This window comes from Oryx dammah, unplaced genomic scaffold (assembly GCF_014754425.2).
Source record: "Oryx dammah isolate SB20612 unplaced genomic scaffold, SCBI_Odam_1.1 HiC_scaffold_1, whole genome shotgun sequence".
In the NCBI taxonomy this organism is placed as follows: Eukaryota; Metazoa; Chordata; class Mammalia; order Artiodactyla; family Bovidae; genus Oryx; species Oryx dammah.
This window is the reverse complement of record NW_024070185.1, coordinates 27,468,588-27,486,234: the sequence shown is the minus strand read 5'-3', so window position 1 is coordinate 27,486,234 and position 17,647 is coordinate 27,468,588.

Below are 17,647 nucleotides of genomic sequence, written 5' to 3'. Positions count from 1 at the left end.
TGTCCATTTTCTTTGGGGTCATGGCCATTATCGTGGAGATGATCTGCAAAGAAGAACTAGAATTTATTCCCCTAATGAAAACCAAGTTGGCTGTTCTTTCTTAGTAATAATCACAGCAACCACCCAGTATATTGCTACCAAACCATCCTACTTCCTTTAGTCATGAGGATTGTAATTCCGTTCTGCACAAGGCTATTATTGTAACTTATGAGTTTCCCAGAGGGAGGGGCATGCTAAGCATGGGGAAGAATCTAGGGTTATAGGGAGGGAGCAGATAGAGAGAGAACATTGGTGATTCAGTGTTGTTTGTTAACCAGGAAAGTATAGAAAGCATGTGAAATAAAATCCTTCAAAGACAATTTTTCAGAGTACATATGACTCTTGGGAAAGTGTTTTAGGAAGGAAGTCGAAAATTATGGATGTTTCAAACAGGAAAATTGTATAAATGGACATTTCCTAAAAGGGAAGTGTGTAACTATGCTCCCTGAAAGCTCAAACTCGTATTTCTGTAGCAAGGATAATATTTTGCAAATATTACGCTCTTCTAACTTTTGGGTTTTCTCTTAAATCACCTTCCCCTGCTGTCTTCCACCTCCAAGGCTGAGGCTTGGGGCTTCTGGCCCCAGGGATACTGCCTAGAACAAAGAGACCATTGATCAGTTTGAATCTCAAAGCTGACTTTCTTGACCTCTTAAGCAAGAAAATCATCCTCAAAGCCAGGCATTGTTGAGAAGGAAAGAGATTTTCTAAATTCCTTCAGCTGCCATTAGTATATCGAGAGCCAGGCCTGGTGGAATAGGCCCTGAAGAGATTTACTCCACACCACCGTGATGGGCTGTGCAGGAGTGGGAAGCTGGCTGCTCTGAGCCAGAGAGGTCAGACAAAGAAGGCAAAGGAGGTAGGCAGACATGGGAACCAGCTGTGTCCTGGACTCTTCTCTCCGGTCCTAAGTCCTGGACCTGGGGGGCCTTGGTAGAAAGACCGAGGGAAAGGCTGAGAACATCAGGACTGTGACTCACTTCTTGTCATGCTTCTTGGGGGATTCTTCAGGATGGCTGTGAGCCTCAAGAAGACCCCTGTATGGCCACCGCTGACAGGATACAAGACCATGAGACACGATGGAAGCAGAAGGGAACCAGGCCGGTGCGTCTCAGGTGATGCTCCAGGTTCCTTGCGCCCTTGGTTGTCACATGGAGGATCCAGGGTATAGTGATGAGAAGGTGGGAGGGATGAAAGCCAGGATCAGCATGAAAAGGCCATACCAGGCCCTGAGAGCAGGAAGAATGGCCAAAAGTGGGTACCGTTCCATCACCCCAAAAGGCCAGGTAAATGCTGATCCCAGTACAGGGAGCAGGCCAGCTCTGCCACTTTGCAACAAAGACCAGCAAGAGTCTAGAGGATCCCACTTGGTCCCCTCTCTCCCCTCCCACCAAATTACACAGAAACCTCTTTAGCCACCCTTTAAACCACCTTGAGATGGAGAAAGAGTGGGAGAGAGGACAAGAAGTCCTCTTAAATACAGTCCTTTTACATACAGAGGACACCCTGTATGTAAAGGGAAAATTTAAACCAAACCTAGAAAGGAGTTGAATTTCAAATAAATAAAATATTTAAATGAAAATGAGAAAATTTAAATTGGAAGAGACTCATATTGTTAATTGGCAAGTGGTGGGGAGGGGTGGTTGTCAGAGGAAGATCAGACCAGCTTTGGGAAGTAGAGAGACCATTTGATATTGCGCATCTGAGTGGAGTGTGAGTGAGTTTGCAACGCGGCTACATCTTTATTCCTCCCTCCTCCTTACCATTCTATTGAGCATACACATGTCATCTTTCTTCAAGTCAAAGCAAATTTGGTGTTTGGAAGTGTCCTCTGGGAAGCCTAGGGGCACGAGAAACTTTCTTTAATGTCCCAAAAAGGCAATAGCAATTTGAAGTTTGCAAGATATCCTCCTGAGAAGTCCTCAGTGCTCTCATCACTTGAATTAAAATCAAAGCTGCTGCGAAGACTTGCTGAGCCCCACTGAGCTCCATGTAAAAGTGGAGGTCAGCATTCTTTAGGATCGGGGGAGGAGAATTTGTTGGGAGGAAGTGGGAGACGTGGAATGAAAAATCATTAAAAGTTTATCTCCCTGTAAAAGTCTCCATTGAACCCACAATGTGTTGAAGCCAACTAGACAGACTCTGGTCTGCATATGAGAGAGAGACTAAATTTTATGATAAGAGGTAGCTAGTAACAGTTAGTGAGCAGAGCTCCATTTTCTGTCAGCATCTCTGCTCCCTCCACCCCTGGAGCTGTGCAGGGCAGTGCTTGTGTGGCTATGTGCACGTAGATATGTGGCCCAGGCAGAACCCAAGAACTCTTTTAAGGGTGCTTAAAAGCTGACGTCCAAGAGCAAAGCTGAACCTGCATCAGGAAAATGGTTGCACGTGTTAAGTCATCTCTAAAGTGTTTGACTGTAATTGAATGCACACTTTATGGTCATAGGCTGTTTTATGAAGGTACCCATCCTGAGAAGCTGCTCTCCGCTGCCTCTGCCAGCCCTCCTGGATGTTCAGCAGTTTCTGAAAATCATGCTGGATACATGGAGCAGCCTGACTTCTTACAAAACACACAGAATCTCAGAAAGATTCAACTAAAGGTTATAGCTAGACTTGAGCATTGAAGATTAAAGTATGACGTGGTCTGTTTTATTGCTGAACATCAGATGTTCAGCAGCACAGAAACATTTAGAATAGCAGTTCTGCTGCCTTTTACTCATGTGCCACCAAATTCTGATCAGAGTATAAATTGATTTTTGTTAAAACAGGCATGTATACTGTTCCAGTGATGTCTGCCAGACAGATGAGCAGAGCCCCATGCAGGAATGTGGAAGGGATCACCAGCCTGTGAAAGAGTACAAGGTGAGGCATGACAAGGAGCCAGTGTTCAGTGTCGACTAGTGTTGGCTGAAACGTGGGACATCTTTCCTCAGGAGTGTACAACAATGGGTGACCGAGGTGGTCAACAGTTCTATTCAAGGTCAACTCAATGCTGAAGGTCAGGCAAGTCAACGGTGACATAGCAGTAAATGTAACCACCCCATCACTTGAGTGCTACTAAATCTCAGATTCAGAGAGCACAGACTGCAAGCCAGGAGCCGGGAGGGAAACCACTGGTTCAGTGAAATATATTCTTGAGGAAGGAAGTCACAGGTTCCACGTGCATTGTTGTCTTAGGCTGAAGTACATTCAGGTGATGGTTAATTTATGTGTCACCTGTGACAGAGGTGCCCAGGTGTCTGTGAGAGCATTGCCGGATGAGCTTAGAATTGCAATTGGTGGACTCTGTAAAGTAGGTTGTCCTCCCCAAAGTGGGCGGTCATCATGCAGTTCATTGAGGGTCTGAGTAGGACACAAAGTGGAGGAAGGAGAAATTGGCCCTTCTTTTTCTCCTCTCTGCCTGGGTCAGCTGAGACATGATCTTCTCCTGCCCTTGGGATTTATCCCATCCATGACCCAGTCTGAGAAATACCACCTGCTTTCCTGGGTCTTCAGCTTGCAGGTGACAGATCATGGGACTTGTCGGCCTCCATAAACATGTTAGCCAATTCCTTGTGATACATCTCCTTGCAAATTTATATATAGATAGACTCTAGGATATCCGTATCTAGCTATAGACTTACAGACATGTGTCTTATTGGTTCCATTTCTCTAGAGAATTCTAATATAGTTAATTCACAAACTCCCATCTTTGTGCTCTAAAGGGTATCAGAAATCATTCAATCCAACGCATTCATGTTTCCATACACATCAATTGTATGTCCTGTGGACTGTGCTAAAATGCAATGCGACCCTGCCTTCAGCGTGCCCTCATTTAAGATGACATTGCATATTTTACGTCATCGTATCATAGGTTCTTCAATTGGAAGGGAATAAAAAATCCACCACATCCAACTCACCGTATTTTATAACAAGATTCCAACCAAAACATTCCCCTCAAGTGGTCCTTGAGCACTTCAACTTTAAACACTTCCAGTGACCAGGAACTCACTACTTCTAAACACAGCCCATCCTAGCCTTGGAATTACGGTTATAAATTACTAAATCGCTCTTTGGAATTTTCATGCTTTGTTAAGAAAACATCAGGACATTGGCTAATTTTTAAAAACTATTCTCTGCAAAATATTATATGTGTACAAATGTACACAGTAAAACAGAATCAGCTGCTATAGTACTTCTCAATAGGATTAATTAGGGAAATGGATTCCACTTGTGTGTGTTTGCATACACATAAGCACACACATGCACACATAGTGTTACTCCAGTTCTTAAATTGTCATCAAGAATGGTTTATTTATACAAGCATTGGCTGCTCTTCTCTTTGGAAATTATTAACAGACCCAAAAGAGTTTTGTGTTGTTGTTTTTTTAAAGCTCACCAGTTTACCTTGGAGCAGAAAAAAATGTAAGTGTAATTTATCATTTTGCCAAAATAAGTAAGCATTGAGGAGGTGAGCACCAATCAGTTGCTTAAGTGAGTTAATAACGGGAACGTCACTATGGGCACCATCCATTCTTTGTCTGGATATCAGTGAACAGAGCCAGTTCATGGTCTCTCACCCCAGCATGTACCCAGATCATCAATGCTCATGCTTCTATCCATGTGCAGACCCTCTCTCCATGAGGTATGCTGTGGAACAATTGATAGGTCTCCTTGGTGTATTTAAAAGATTCAATACCTTCCTCCCTATTGTATTTCACTGCTGCAAGCACCTTGACTGGAAGGCAGGCCATTGGTTTTACATCACGTTTTAGGGGACACTGATATATCTGATGGACAAGTAAGCTGTACGCTGTAAGCCTCCAGATTTCAGAAAGGTTGAGTCGTGGGAACATCCGTTGCAGTTAAGGAAATACAGTTTACTTTCCTGAGCATCAGGAAATAAAATGCAAGGAATTTCTTCAGCTGAACCACCACAAAGAGGATTGAGTTTAGGTTTGTCTGGTGTTTCTATCACTTGCCCCATTCCCTCTGGCTCTTCTTCCAAGCCCCGCTGTTCTCGTGAACGTTATGCTTTCACCTCTGTTGGCATCTTCTTCTAGGTACGTTTACTTTTACCACCTTTATTTTTGGCAGCGGTGCTGAGTTTTTTCCAGCCAACCAAAATAGGGCCAGCTCTCATCTGAAGGTGTATCATTTGGGTTTCTTTAAGCTCCTAGGCTGATACATCCCGAAAAGCCGTTGTATCAGGAGAGATACAGCCCATGAATTATGGACATAAATAGTATTGGGGGAAGATTGACCTTCACACAGACAGATAAATAAGTGATAACAGTGAGACAAATAAGAGCATGTAGATAAATAAGTGATAATCTCAAGAAAACTTTTTTTCTCCCTACCTCTGCAAGCTGAAAACTTGGGCGTTCTCTATTCATATGTCTCCAGAACTCTAGAACAGACCCCTCATTTTGACTCCAGCAGAAGGTCCAGCAAAACTGAGACAATGCCCAAGCTGCTTTGCAAACAGTGGCAGAGTATTGGTGCAGAGTGATGGACACACTTTTTCTCATTTTGAAAAAGCCACAGGTGGAGGCTAGGGATAGGGTAGAGGGTCTCCCTCTTTCCTTGGAATAAACTTTGCAAAATATTTGCAAATCCTGAGAGGAAATTAAGAGTGGGTCAGGTGCCCTCCAGGTCACTACTTTATGCCAGTTTCACTGGCAGTCCCTAGCCCAGCTTTGTTCAGCTAATTAATCCCCCCAGACACTTGCATTCACTACATGCAAATTATAGCAGAAAGGAGCCTTTCTTCCCCATTCTATTTTTCTTTAACATACACTTGAATTATACTCTTCTGACATCAGCTTCCAGCCCCACTGAGGGGTTTCCAACAGCCTAATAACAAACAGATTAGAGGCCAGAAGAGCATGTATTCCTCAAGTCCCTCTCTGCGTCCAGCTGTGAGGCTGCGTGGCCAGTACAGGCAGAGGCGAGCCCGGGCTGCGGCTCCAACTCTGATGTTAAAATGGAAACTCGGTGTGAAGGCCTCGGGGGGATTAGAGAACACTAACTTTGCTGCCCATCAGAAAAGGATAATGTTCCCCGTTCTGTTCCTGCTGGTATCAGTTCCAAGTTGGAAAGCCGCCTCCTCTCCTAATTCAAGCTGGGGCCAGAGTGGAGCAAGCCCTCTCAGATATTGTAAGCCAGTGTGAGCTCAAAAAAGAATTCACCGCTCAAGGCCAAATAGCTTCAAAGCTAATAATCCTCCAGAGTCGGTGTGAGAGTGCTACAACTGTCAATGTCAACTTACACAAGGCATGGTGAGAGCGAAACTTCAATAATGACATCATGGAGGAGAGGGCAGAGGGCAGCGGCTGCACAGGGAAGTGCCGGGGCCCTTCAGATCTTTGAAACCTGCAAGGATTTATCCGGACTAACGTGTCTCCATGTAGTCATTGCGGTCTTAGGCTACTCTGATTAAGGATTTAACGTATTCAAAGGGTTTCGGCAGCAGCAAGATGACACGTCTTCGGGAGCTCTATTGGATTCCATTATCTTCTCCTCTCTTCTCCTGCAGACGCCCTCCCTCCCACCCTTGTCCCGTCTCCACCCAGGCCCCTAGACAGACCTCCTCAAACGAGAGGCTGATCCACTTTGGGGTCTGTACTGGCCCCCATCTCGCCGCCTCCTTTGTTTCTTGCCTGGGTTTGATTGTCAAACAGGCCTGGCCACACTTATGTACTTGAGTGTCAGGATGCAAACCCCAGCAGACTTGAGCAAATTCCTGCAGGATTCCCTGGAGCCTCACATAACTTCCTTAGCCAGCCCTGTGGTGGAAAGAACGCAGGTTCTTGTTAGAATACACCCAGAGATATATACGGTCATGATCACCGTTCAAAAGAATAAACTTCACAGCATCCCAGGGGAGGGAGGAGGAGGGAAGTAAAGCTCAGGGCAGGAGTGGAAGGTCAGGGAGGAAACTCCCCCCCACCCCCATCCCCGAGGCCATGAGGACAGGGTGGTTCACCTCTGCCACAGGTTGCTGGCCATAAATGGAGCGCCTGTCTGCCAGGCACCACGGTGACTACAGGAAAGAGGGGGTTTAAGAAGGCTCACTGGGGAAGGGAGATGCCCTGAGGATGCTGGCAGCACAGGGAACCTGAGTGCTTTGCAGCTGCAGCCATGTCGAGTGACCCCTTTGGAGGACTGTGTGGTCTGATTTACTAGGCCACGACGGGCCCAGTGTCAGAGGCCCTGGACTGCAGGGAGGGGTAAGAGCTCAAGGTCTGAATCACACAGACATGAATGCCTTGCTATGTGCCCTTGGCAAAAGCCTTCACCTCTATGAACCAGGGTCCTGATTTGAAAAATGAGGATAATACCTCAGGGAATCAGGGCTGTGTGACAATTACATAAAATGATGCAGAGTATCTGGCCCTAGTAAATATTCAGTAAATGTTAGCTGTTATTATCATCATCCTCATCATCATAATCCAAATGGCAGTTTTCCCTACATCTAAAGGAATTTTCCTGGAGAAGGAAATGGCAACCCACTCCAGTATTTTTGCCTGGAAAATCCCATGGACAGAGAAGCCTGGTGGGCTACGGTTCACGCAGTCACAAAGAGTTGGACATGACTTAGCGACTGAGCACAAAGGAATTTAAAATATAAGAACTTGAGAGAAGCATAAGAACACTTCAGAGGGAAGAAATAAAAAATGTCTACAGATTAAACTATACACAGCTTTCCATAATGGTTAATGTCACTATATATCCAGATTGAAAATTCCAAGTGTGGTCTACAGGAATGTCTCTGGAATGTTGATGGAGTCCTACTCAAGAACAGCCATGAACAGCTTGGGATGTATTCTCAAATTAATCAGTCACACAACCTTATTAAAGCACAAGTTACACATAACAAAATACATACACTTTTGGTACACAGTTTTGATGAGTTTGGGCAAATGTTCACTCATGGAGCCACCACAACAATCAATTACAGTCATGAGTACATGCTCAGTCACTCAGTTGTATCCGATTCTCTTGTAACCCCATGAACTATAGCCGTCCAGGCTCCTCTGTCCATGGAAATTTTCCAGACGAGAATACATGAGTGGGTTACCATTTCCTCCTCCAGGAGATCTTCCTGACCCAGGGATGGAAACTGTGTCTCCTGCATTGGCAGGCAGATTCTTTACCACGGAGCTGCCTGGGAAGCCCCAGTTACAGGCATACCCTGTTTTATTATCTGTTGCCTTATTGTGCTTGAACGATACTACGTTTTTTTACAAATTGAAGATTTGTGGCAATACTACAAATCCTAGGTCTGTTGGTGCCATTTTCAAACAGCATTTGCTCACTTCATGTTTCTGTCATATTTTGGTAATCCTCAGAATATGTCAAATGTTTTCCTTACTATTGCATTTCTCAGGGTGATCTTTCATCAGTGGTCTTTGATGTTACTACTCTGACTTGTTAAAGGCTCAGATGACAGTGTCTTTTAGCAATAAGTAACTTTTAAATTAAGATTGTACATTGTTTAAAAACATAATATACACTTGATAGGCTGTAGTATAGTATAAATATAACTTTTCTGTGCACTTCACGTGACTCAGTTCATTTTTATATTCATTTTATTTCCATGGTTGGAACAGAATCCGCAATATCTCTGAGGTTGTAATGAGCACTAGCCACACACCAGAAAGTTCCCATGTATCTATTCCTAGTCAATACTCACCCTTGGACCCGGTCTCAGGCAATCATTGTTCTGCTTTCTGTCACTATAGATTAGATTTCCTGTTCTTGGTCTTCAAATACATGAGATCAAACAGAGTATATTCTTTTGTGTCTGGATTCTTTTGCTCAGCATAATATTTGTAAGATTCATTATTTTGTTGCAGTATTGGTCCTTTGTTTTCCGTTTCTGGGTAGCATTGCCTTGTATGGATGTATCACGTTGAGTCATTCAGCCTGTTGATGAACGTTTGGATTGTTTCCATTTTGGGTTTATTATAAAGAGAGCTGCTTGTGAACATTTACTCCATGTGTTTTTGTTTCTCTTTGGTAAATATGTAGACGTGCAATTTTTTAATTTTAAAAGAAACTCAAGCAGGTCTCCAAGGTGGTCATACCCTATGACACCCCCACTCTTGGACTGTTTCCCCATCTTGGCCAAGAGTGAGGTATCAAGGGAGAGGGGAGGGGGCTGTTGGGGGGGGGTGCCCTAGCCAGGGAGGAGAATGTTATCACTGACATTGTGTTGCATGGTGATAATAAAAATTGGACTGACTTTCAGCGGCTTTGTTACTGTTTTTAAGTTCTCTGCAGATAGGGCCCCTCCTCACTGTCCTGACCAGACAGACGCATCACCATTGCTCACTGTTCCCCGAGAGGTGGCACGGTCAGTCTTTTGCATCTTAGCTACCTTAGTGCCTGAGTAGTGGTATTTTATGTGATTGCCTGGGATTTCTTTGGAAGGAATGATGCTAAAGCTGAAACTCCAGTACTTTGGCCACCTCATGAGAAGAGTTGATTCATTGGAAAAGACTCTGATGCTGGGAGGGACTGGGGGCAGGAGGAGAAGGGGATGACCAAGGATGAGATGGCTGGATGGCATCACGGACTCAATGGATGTGAGTCTGAGTGAACTCTGGGAGATGGTGATGAACAGGGAGGCCTAGTGTGCTGCGATTCATGGGGTCGCAAAGAGTCAGACATGACTGAGCAACTGAACTGAACTGAGTTGGCCTTTTCTTGATGGCAGATGAACTTGAATTTTTTGGCTTCTCATACATCTTTTTTTTTTTTTTTTTTGGCCAGGTGTCTTTTCTAATCTTTTGCCTATTTTTAATTGCATTGCACATTTGTCTTTATTTTCTGGTGCTGTAGTAGAAGTTCTTTATGTATCCTGGGTGCAAGTCCTTGGCCAGGTGTATGTATAGCAAATATTTTCTCCCAAAGTGTGTGGCTTCTTAAATTTTCATTTCTGTGTCATCCTGCTAATCTTTATCTCATTGACCTTCATGGACATCAGATTTCTCCCTCGACACGCAACAGTCCACCAAGTACATTTCTGTTGCAAAGACATAAATGCCACAATGCCACTGACCTAAAGGGGGCGCTCTTCTTTGTTCCTTCCTGTGGTGATTCTTGCTGCTGTCAATGCCCTTTTTACAGATGCTGGTTAGATTAGGAAGTTCTGCCTTCTGGCCTGCCTGCTGCCAGAAATATTTCCCACCCTCCTGCTCTTTCCCATCTCTCCCTCAAATCCCCAGAATGCTTCATGTGGGCTTTTTCAGGGTCTTGCTCCTCAAAGTCCTACTCTCACAGCCCCCACTCCAGCCACACCATGACATGGGTTCTGTGCTGGGCTTAATCTTCCTGAACACTTCCCACTGGTTTTCTGTCTTTACCACTCCCACCTGTATACCTCTGCTTCTTCATACCTCTGCACGAAGCCCAGGACTTAACTGGACTGTCTTGAAGCAACCAAACTCCTCTGCGCCTACCCGCGCACTCCGTGCCCACCCCCACCCCGCCATAGAGCCATCAGGGGAGGTCGGAGTGTTCCAGAGGAGTCAGGGAACTCCCGGCCCTCCACCAGGAGGAAGCATGGCACTTGTGTATAGAGGCGCGATTCAGGAACGGGCTGCTGGCAGGCAGAAGAAAGGAAGGCAGGTGGGAGGCAGGAGAGGCCAGGACCTGTAAACCTGGCCCAAGCGCCACCACAGGATCCCGTCAGTATCTCACTCAGGCGTAGCTTGCGAGGATTAAAAGAGATGCTACATAAAAGGCACTTAGTTGATGTCTGGCACCAAATAATTGCTCAATAACTGTTAGCTATTAGATCAGGATCCCTTTTATCTGACACAATATGGACTGGTGTTGGTCAGTTAATGGAAAAAGTTGGTTGAAAAGGGAAATCAGAGAAAATTATACTGCACACCTTCAACATTTTATTTTAACTTAAAACGTATAAGCGTACATCCATTCACTGTTGTTTGATGTAAGTCCAGCGCCTTTCCTTTAAGTGTGGGTCCATGGATGGGCGGGTCCAGCCGCCTTTCCCAAGTCAGCCACACCCAGTAATGTATTATCTACCATTTCCCGTTTCTTTAAAGTGGTTCAAGAACTTACACTTGCCAAGTCCTGAGTGAAGAATCATTAAAGATGTGTGCATTTCCCCCAACCTTTAACAGTAGCTTACCCATACCTAACTCATCAGCAATACTTCAGCAGCCCAGCATCATTTGCTCATCTCAAAGTACCCAACTCGGTTTGCATACGAATAAAGACTCTTTTTCTTTACACTCTCACTGTATCATCTGTTTGCAGAAGGTTTCATTTAATTACTTATTCGCAATAAGACTTTCACAAAGACAGGCGAAGCAAGAATAAGACAGGTCCAGGATAAAAAATCCACTGATGCTTATCATGCAAGGGTACATTCACCTGCGGGGAGCAGCAACTCAGGCTGGAGAAGGCTGTGCTGGTGTGCAGGGGCAGGGCATAGTCAAGGCCCTGGAGGCTACAGAACGGCTACCAGCCAGGCTTGTTCCCTGTGACGTGGGCATCAGTTAATTTAGGAGGGGGTTGAAGAGCAGCTGTTATCTAGCAGGTTGGTTAAATAGAAGCCGTTGAGAGAAGCTCTGTGTAACTTGGGTCAGATGCTATTTGTCATCAAACTTTGCCTGGACCTTTGAGATTATAACAGTCCCCTCTCACCCTAGCGAGATACATTCCAAGACCCCCAGTGTTTGCCAAAGCTGTACTCAATCCTATATGTACTATTTTTTTTCCTATACATACATACCTATGAGAAAGTTTAATTTATAAATGAGGCACAATGTGAGATTAACAATAACAATAAATAATAAAATAGGACAGTTAGAACAATATACTGTGATAAAAGTTAGCTGAATGTCTCTCTCTCAAAGAATTGTACAAATTTATTGCCTTTTTCATCTTAACTAAGCACTTAGCACACACTGGGGCTATAACAGTTTGAGGCACAACAGAAAAACTAGCACCGATTTCTTTCTTCTTCTTCACAGTTTTCATAGATAGAAGATTTGTTCTCTAGTGGGATGGAATGGGGCGGGAGGTGGGAGGGAGGTTCAAGAGGGAAAGGACGTATGTATACCTATGGCTGATTCATGTTGATGTTTGGCAGAAACCAACACGATCCTGTAAAGCAATTATCCTTCAATTAAATATAAATAATTTTTTAAAAAAAGATTTGTTCTTACCGTAGACCTTAGCAACCTCAGCATACAATTTTCCTTCTTTCCTCTTTGAGTTGAAAACATTCACTCTTTTACTTAAAGGAAGCACTTTATGGCCTCTCTTTGGCATACCTGAATTGCCAGCATCACTCTTCTTATGCTTTGGGGTCATTAGTAAGTGAAATAAGGTTTATTTCAACACAGGCACTGTGATACTATGACAGTTGGTACGATAACCGAGGAGGCTACTCAGTGACCAGTGGGTAGGATGCTCTAGACAAAGGGAGATTCACTTCCCCAGGCAGGATGGAGTGGGAGGGCAAGAGATTTTGACATGCTCCTCGGGACAGCATGCATTTTAAAAGTTATAAATTGTTTATGTTTAGACTTTCCTGTTTAATATTTTTGGACCACAGTTGACTGCAGGTAACTGAGACCGTGGAAAGTGAGATCACAAATAATGGGTGGGGGGAATTACTGTACTTCCCATCCTTCTGGAAATCCACAGGAGGAGGCACTGGGAGTTAGAAGACTGTTCTGGTCCTGGTTCTATCAATACTTACACACTTGGGACCTTGGCAATGACATTCACCCTCATTTCCTAGGAGGAAGGTTTGATGCTTGGGGAGTTGAGTGATTTTTTCCCACATCATTCTTGAGGACCTAATGAGATCGTCTGAGTAATGCTTTGTCCGAGTTATGACAGATCTCAGTTTGAGCAGTTTCTCTTGTCTTCCCACGAGTTGCCATAACCCAGAGGCTGAAGGTCAGGCCATGCCACATTTTGTTGTTGTTGCTCAGTCACGTCCGACTCATGACCCCATGAACTGTGCCACGCCAGGCTTCCCTGGCCTTCACTATCTCCCTTAGTTTGCTCAAACTCATGGCCATTGAGTCGGTGATGCCATCCAACCATCTCATCCTCTGTCGTCCCCTTCTCCTCCTGCCCTCAATCTTTCCCAGCATCACAGTCTTTTCCAATGAGTCAGCTCTTCTCATCAGGTGGCCAAAGGATTGGAGCTTCAGCTTCAGCATCAGTCCTTCCAATGAATATTAAGGGTTGATTTCCTTTAGGATTGACTGGTTTGATCTCTTTGCAGTCCAAGGGACTCTCAAGAGTCTTCTCCAGCACCACAGTTGAAAAGCATCAATTCCTCAGCGCTTAGCCTTCTTTCTGGTCCAACTCTCACATCCATATTTGACTACTGAAAAAACCATACCTTTGAATATACAGACCTTTGTCAGCAAAGTGATGTCTCTGCTTTTTAATATACTGTCTAGGTTTGTCATAGCTTTTCTTGCAAGGAGCAAGTGTCTTTTAATTTCACAGATGGAGTCACCAACCACCGTGACTTTGGAGACCAAGAAAATGAAATCTGACACTGTTTCCAATTTTTCCTCACCTATTTGCCTTGAAGTGATAGGACCAGATGTCATGATCTTGATTTTTGAATGTTGAGTTTTAAACCAGCTTTTTCACTCTCTTCTTTCACCTTCATCAGGAGGCTCTTTAGTTCCTCTCCAATTTCTGCAGTTAGGACTTTCAAATTCCAGGCACCAGTCACTTAGGACAGGAAAGGGCAGAGGCCCGCTCCTCTGTTAGCTCCTCTTAGCATCTTGCATCTGCCTTCCTCCTTGACTCCGGAGCATTGTTTACCAGGCAGACCCCAGTGCAGCACCTCAGGCAGCGGCTGCCGCACTAGACAACCGTCTCCTGGGTCAGTACACCTGTTGCCAATAAAACACAGTTAACTACAGCTGGATCCATGCCATTCTTTCTGCATGTCTTTGCAAGGGGATGAGTGTGGGGAGAAGATGCTATATAGAATGTAAAGAAGGAACCCATGTTAAAGACTTCTACCCACCAAGCTGAGCCAAAGCAAAAATGCCCAGCTGTGGATGTGACTGGTGATGGAAGTAAAGTCCCATGCTGTACAGAAGAATATTTCATAGGAACCTGGAATTTTAGGTCCATGAATCAAGTAAATTGGAAGTGATCAAACATTTTAGGAATCAGTGAGCTAAAATGGATCAGAATAGGGGAATTTAATTCAGCTGACCATTATATCTACTACTGTGGGCAAGAATCCCTTAGAAGAAATGGAGAAGCCCTCATAGTCTACAAAAGAGTCCAAATGCAGTATTTGGGTGCAGTCTCAATAACGACCAAATGATCTCAGTTCATTTCCAAGGCAAACCATTCAATATCAGTAATCCAAGTCTGTGCCCCAACCAGTAATGCTAAAGAAGCTAAAGTTGAACAGTTCTATGAAGACCTACAAGATCTTCTAGAACTAACACCAAAATAAGATGTCCTTTTCATCATCGGGGACTAGAATGCAAAAGTAGGAAGTTAAGACATACCTGGAGTACAGGCAAGTTTTGCCTTGGAACACAAAATGAAGGAGGGCAGAGGCTAACAGAGTTTTGCCAAGAGGACACACTGGTCATAGCAAACAGCCTCTTCCAACAACACAAGAGAAGACTCTACACATGCATGTCACCAGACAGTCAATAGCTAAATCACATTGACTATATTCTTTGCAGCTGAAGATGAAGAAACTCTATATAGTCAGCAAAAAACAAGACTGGTAGCTGACTGTGGCTCAGATCATGAACTCCTTACTGCAAAATTCAGACTTAAATTGAAGAAAGAAGGGAAAATCACTAGACCATTCAGGTATGACAGAAATCAAATCCTTTATGATTATACAGTAGAAATAACTAATAGACTCAATGGATTAGATCTGATAGAGTGTCTGAAGAACTACAGAAAGAAGTTCATGACATTGTACAGGGGGCAGTGATCAAAACCATCCCCAAGAAGAAGAAATGCAAAAAGGCAAAATGGTTGTCTGAAGAGGCCTTACAAATAGCTGAGAAAAGAAGAGAAGCAAAAGGCAAAAGAGAAAAGGAAAGATTCATCCATCTGAATGCGGAGTTCCAAAGAATAGCAAGGAGACATAAGAAAGTCTTCCTAAGTGATCAGTGCAAACAAATAGAGGAAAATAATAGAATGGGAAAGACTAGAGATCTCTTCAAGAAAATTAGAGATACCAAGGGAACATTTTATGCAAAGATGGTACAATAAAGGACAGAAACAGTATGGACCTAACTGAAGCAGAAGGTATTAAGAATAGGTGGCAGGAATACACAGAAGAACTGTACAAAAAAGATCTTAATGACCCATATAATCAAAATGGTGTGATCACTTACCTAGAGCCAGACATCCTGGAGTGCTAAGTCAAGTGGGCCTTAGGAAGCATCACTACGAACAAAGCTAGTAGAGCTGAGCTATTTCAAACCCTAAAAGATGATGCTGTTAAAGTGCTATACTCAGTATGCCAGCAAATTTGGAAAACTCAGCAGTGGGCACAGGACTAGAAAAGGTCACTTTTCTTTCCAGTCCCAAAGAAAGGCAATGCCAAAGAATGTTCAAACTACTATACAACAGCACTTATCTCACACACTAGCAAAGTAATGCCCCAAATTCTCCAAGCTAGGCTTCAACAGTGTGTGAACTGAGAACTTCCAGATGTTCAAATTGGATTTAGAAAAGGCAGAGGAACCAAAGATCAAATTGCCAACATCCGTTGGATCATAGAGAAAGCAAGAGATTTCCAGAAAAACATTTACTTCTGCTTCATTGACTACACTAAAGACTTGGACTGTGTGAATCACAACAAACTGGAAAATTCTTAGAGAGCTGGGAATACCAGACCACCTTACCTGCCTCCTGAGAAATCTGTATGTAGGTCAAGAAGGAACAGTTAAAACTGGACAAGGAATAATGGACTAATTCCAAATTGGGAAAAGAGTACATCAAGGCTGTATATTGTCACCTTGCTTATTTAACTTATATGCAGAGTACATCATGAGAAATGCTGGACTGGATGAAGCACAAGCTGGAATCAAGATTACCAGGAGGAATATCAATAACCTCAGATAGGCAGATGACACCACCCTTATGGCAGAAAGTGAAGAGGAACTAAAGAGCTTCTTGATGAAGGTGAAAGGGGAGAGTGAAAATGCTGGCTTAAAACGCAACATTCAAAAAACTAGGATCATGGCATCCAGTCCCACGACTTCATAGCAAATACATGGGGAAACAATGGAAACAGACTTTATTTTCTTGGGCTCCAAAATCACACTGGGCGGTGACTACAGCCATGAAATTAAAAGACGCTTGCTCCTTGGAAGAAAAGCTATGACAAACCTAGACAGCATTTTAAAGAGCAGAGACATTACTTCACTGACAAAAGTCCATCTAGTGAAAGCTATGGTTTTTTCAGTAGTCATGTATGGATGTGAGAGGGACCATAAGGAAAGCCAAGCGCTGAAGAATTGATGCTTTTGAACTGTGGTGTTGGAGAAGACTCTTGAGAGTCCCTTGGACTGCAAGGAGATCAAACCAGCCAATCCTAAAGGAAATCAGTCCTGAATATTCATTGGAAGGACTGATGCTGAAGCTGAAGCTCCAGTCCTTTGGCCACCTGATGTGAAGAGCACCTGATGCTGGGAGAGATTGGAGGCAGGGGAGGAGAAGGGGACAACAGATATTGAGATGATTGGATGGCATCACTGTTTCGATGCACATGAGTTTGAGTAAGTTCTGAGAGTTGGTGATGAACAGGAAAGCCTGGCATGCTGCAGTCCATGGAGTTGCAAAGATTCAGACATCACTGAACGACTGAACTGACCCACCAAGCATGTTTGCAGCCTTCAGGGGTGGTTCCAAAGAGCCGGGAGCGCCTGATGACAGCTGTACTCAGAGAAGTCCTTTTGGCATGGTGGGGTTAGCAGCCCTCTACATTGGGAGCTTTGTTCCTACGATATCCTCATAGGGCTTCCCAGGTGGCTCTAGAGGTAAAGAACCTGCCTGCTGACACAGGAGATGTGAGTTCGATCCCTGGGTTGGGAAGATCCCCTGGAGAAGGGAATGGCAACCCACTCCAGTATTCCTGCCTGGTGAATCTCATGGTCAGAGGAGCCTGGCAGGCTATAGTCCCTGTGGTCACAAAGAGTTGGACGCATCTGAAGAGACTTTGCACACACACACAGGATGTCTTTTGCACCACCACCACCCCCAACTCATGGCTCCTCACCAGCTCGCGAGGCAAGAGGCCCCACACGCTTGTGGCCATTTGTCCTGGGATTATGGCCTCCAGGAAGGAGACACATTGAGTTCTTTCCTCATGTCCCCTGCAATCTGAGTAGTTTGGAGACTTCCTGCAGACTTATTTTTCGTTGGGCTGAAAGAGGAAGACATGGGGACACAGAAGAAAAAGAGAGAGGCAGTATTTGTGGGAGAAAAAAAAGAACACAGAAAGGAAAAGGTCCAAGGAGACTGCCCAGGACTAGAATAGAAGAGAAGCCTGACAGTGAGCCAGGTGCCTCAGCAGTGCTCCCTGACATAGCAGCTCACAGATGCAAACAGCCATGCT